The sequence below is a fragment of the Lolium rigidum genome, chromosome 3, assembly GCF_022539505.1.
Source record: "Lolium rigidum isolate FL_2022 chromosome 3, APGP_CSIRO_Lrig_0.1, whole genome shotgun sequence".
Classification (NCBI taxonomy): domain Eukaryota; kingdom Viridiplantae; phylum Streptophyta; class Magnoliopsida; order Poales; family Poaceae; genus Lolium; species Lolium rigidum.
The window spans coordinates 212,267,078-212,271,534 of NC_061510.1; positions in this window are offsets into that span (position 1 = coordinate 212,267,078).

A 4,457-nucleotide genomic window follows, 5' to 3' on the forward strand; every position below is an offset into this window, starting at 1 on the left:
TTGAATGGATCGTAGCGATCAAGAGGGGGGTGAATGGCGCTACGGCAAGTTTTAGTCTTTTTCAATTTTTAGTGCAACGAAAGGTAAATGTGATAGCTTTAGCGATGGTGGTGATCCTACAATGATCCTAGACAAGTACACCAAGCAAAGGAATCACACAAGGTAATAAGAGTAAGGAGCGGGACAACCGGAGGGCGCGGAGACGAGGCGAGGTTTGTTTCCCGCAGTTCCTTCCACAATAGGAAGTACGTCTGCGTTGAGGAGGTGCTAGTCTCACACAAGAGACTAGACGGCCACACCACGAAGGAAGGCCTCACCTTCTTCCTCGAGAGAGCTCCACGAAGGTGCTCCCCCTTCTCCACTAAGGCACCTGGCCGAGGCGGTGATTCCTTCACAAGGTTGGGGCGAGCTCCACACCACAAGGAGGCTCCCAACAACCCATGGGGCTAGTACAACACCAAGCTAGCCTCCATGGATGCACTTTCTCCAATGTCCCACAATAGGAACCCTACCACCAAGATCCACTAAGGACTACCACGAATTGGTGAAATTTCTCTCGGTAGAACGATAGATCGGGGTCTCCTCCACCACTCCTCAAAGTATGAACAAGATTGGTTGGGTAGGGAGAGAGATCCCCTCAATTTGAGCTCAGCAACAATGGAGGAGAGAGAGAGAAGAGCTAAATTCGGGTTGGGGAAGAAGGGGCCTTTATATAGGTCCCTCCAAATCCAACCGTTATGTGTTGTTTTTGCCTAAGCGGTACTACCGTTTCTGGGAAGCGGTACTACCGCTCTGAGTTCGAATCCCCACAGAACTTGTCCACGTGGACACATCGCGGTACTACCGCTAGCAGTACCGCTCGAGGTACCGCAACAGGGTCCAAACCTTACTGGACTCGAAGCGGTACCGAAGCGGTACCACAGCGGTACGGCCGTAATGTGTTACGGTACTTGAGCGGTATTACCGCTTGCTAGCGGTACTACCGCTCATGGTACCGTAAAGGTACCGTAACCTGTTCTGTGGGACAATCTCGTGTGCAATCCTCAGAGCGGTATCTCAGGGCGGTACCAGTAGAGGTAGCGGTACTACCGCTCCTGGTACCGGTAGTACCGCTATGGCTAAAACAGCTTTTTCCTCTTTTCCTCTCCTACCATGTTACCTCACGACACACACACAAAACCAGAAAACCTAAGATCTACGCTTCAATCTTCCGATCATAGTGTGCTCAGCGAGGGCACCGTACACCTACAAATCCATCAAAGACAATCTTTGTGCACGCTTAGAATTGTTCGAATGTTGTTATCAAACACACAAAACAAGGGTTATATATCTTGCTCTTACAATCTCCCCCTTTTTGGTGTTTGATGACAACACACGAATTTGCAATAATTCATAGGACATAATGATAAGGTATTTGATTTGCAAGAGTAGGCGAAGCTCCCCCTAGATGTGTGCATATTTAGAATATGCATTTGTATACAAATGCACACATCCTAGAGAGAAACTCCCCCTAGATCCTACAAACCAAGCACAGTGCTTAAGAAGAACATATGCAAGATCATATAGCACAAGCACACTATGGAGGCAAGTATAAGTGCATATAGGAGAGTTTGGGTGAAACTTTTCATACCTTCGGCTTGAGAAAACCCAAACTCATAATAAGTGCCTCCATAAGATTGATGTAGCCAATCAAGGGATAAATAGTGAAGACCATTAGGCTACGAACGATTAAGTCTTAATACAAACCGGGGATCGGGAGATCCACAAATAGTGTAGCAAGCACACATACGAATAAAGTTCCGAATAACTAGGGGAAGGTTTGATGCCAAGGCCGAAAGAACCAAAACGAAGCACCAAGCCCTTGGCATCCCCATGCAAATTCCCGCCCTAATAGATCAACTTCTCCCCCTTTGGCATCGAGACGCCAAAAAGGGAGAAGAAGCATACTAACGCCCCAAGGGAATCACTCGTCATCATCATCCTCGTCGTCATCGTCATCTTCATTCTCGTCACCCTCAATGTCCTCCTCTTCATACTCTCCTTCATCATCGTCTTCTTCTTGAGCATGGCCCTTGCCATGAGGTGGCTCAGGGATGGAGTCCTCGGAGCTTGACCAAACGAGCTTCGACTTCCACTCACCGGGAGGAGTGATGTTGTCCTCGGAGCCCTCGGAGACAGGAAGCTGCATGTGCCTCATCATTGCCTTTTGGCGTTGGCGGATCTTCTTGTTGTCGTGATGAGCTTGATACATTCTATCTTCAAGATCCCTCTTGAAGCAAAAAGACTTCTTGAGGCGAGCGGTGAGCTTGGCGAAGAGACCCTTGGTCTTGACGGAGTTGGGCACATAGTCGGAGTCATCGCTATCGGCTTCGTCTTCATCCTTGTCCTTGGGAGCTCCCTTGCCGAACCTTGGAGGATCATGTTTCTTGACAAGTGGACTCTTCTCCTTATAAATGGTGATGGGGTGACATTGCTCAAGAAGATTTCAACGGCCTTCTTGCTCCCACTTGAGACATATGAGCCTCATGATGTAAGGTGCATATTGAGGAAGCTTGCGAAGAAAGGCACAGTCACGCATCTCATGCCAAATATAGTCCATGACGTCCAGCTGCTTGCCGCGACCCCTCAACTCATGAATGCGCACGAGAAGGTTTACAAGAAAACCGTGCACCTCATCATGATTCGTGTGCTTGGGGTTGATGGTGCTGCGGTAGATGCGATTCATGATGTCATAGACGGGGAGGAGGTTGTAAGCACTCCCACATAGCATCCTTCCGGGAATGTAGAGGTTGGCCATCTTCTCTTTGGCCATTGGCTTGGGCTGTAGGTGGATCTTGAAGACGTTGGTGTCATAGTCGTGAAGCTCATATCCAATGCCCCTAGCGAAATCCTCCCACGTGGCCTCCATCACAAGCTCCCTAGTCATCCATCTCAACGAGCGAAAACCCCCTTCATCCTCAAGGAAGACAGCTGTGGCATATAATTGGCATATCACTTCCTTGGAGTAGTTGTGAGAGAAGGTCATCAGAGGAGTTAGTCCTTGTTCTTCACAAATCTCAAGAGCTTCCCCAAAATACTCGAGGTTGGAGTTGAGTTTATCCATGCTGATGGAGTATTGGGGACAATAGTTGAATTCCTTGGCCCCATAGACTTCTTTGTAAATCCTCTCTTGGTCGGCATGATAGAAGAAGGGATTGGGGCATTGACGAGCATTCCTTGGTAGCAAATATGGATTGACTCCTCTTACTTGCAAGAATTGGGCCTTCTTGAGCTCTACCATCGACTTTTGAGGACCTTGGGCTGTCCTTAGGCCTGCTGCTGCATCCCTCTGACGCTTGGTGAGCCTAGCGGGAACAATCTCCTCTTGCTCATCTTCATCTCGATGACGACGAGAGGGTGGCTTAACCTTGCCACCACCACGGGTCCTAGGTGCTCCTGTGAATAGCAAAGATTTGGGAGGGAATAGGGGATAAGTGCACAAGCCGTGAAATTAAGGATCAAAGAGGACACTAACAAGCAACATTGGTGACACAAGCCAGAGTGGTAGTACCGCAATTCTGATTCGGTAGTGCCGCGTTGACCGGTAGTACCGCTCGAGGATGAGCGGTACTACCGCTTAAGCTCAGCACATCCAGATCGAGATCGAGGTCATGGCAAAATTGATCTCAGTGTCACACATTGTTGCTAGCTAGTATCCCCGCACATGTAGAGCTTCCAAGAGAGCTTCTCCACCATAAAACTCCATCAAACCCTAGCCTATGCATCTAGGGAGTTCCACACACCCTAGAGAGAGAGAGAGATTAGGGTTCATACCGGAGGACATGGTGGAGAAGGAGGTGGGGAAGCTTCTCCACGGAGGAGATTTGGCCGGCGGCGGCTGGAAAAGGAGATCGGGGCCGATCTCCTCGAGGTCTTGAGCTTGGAGGTGCTGTTGACTCGAGGTGGAAGGGGAATTGTGGTGGATTGGGATGAAACCCGACCCCAACTGGTACCTCTAGTCAAAAGATGCAAGCGGTAGTACCGCTCGTAAAAGCGGTTGTACCGCTTACCGGTACTTATCCAGTACTTCGGGCGGTAGTACCGTTCTGGGGATAATGTTCAGTTTCGTCAGATAACTTCCCCAGAGCGGTAGTACCAGCCTAAGAAGCGGTAGTACCGTCCTCCAAACTCAAAAACACTCAGATTTTGGTGTAGACTTGTGCTTTTAGACTGAGTTAGCTCAAGAGATAGATGATGGCTTAGGATTAGATGACGGAACTGTTAAGGTACTACCCAACCAAGCTTGCAAGAATCAATGCAAGAAAAGCCAAGCTTGGGTGAATCTCCCATGAAGAAACAAAGAGAAAAGAAGAAACGAAAATCAACAACAAAATAAGAAAAGAAAAACAAAAAGAACAAAAACTCCTCAAAGAGGAGGTTGGTGGCCGAAGCCACCGTGTAAGAGTTTGGTAGTGTGA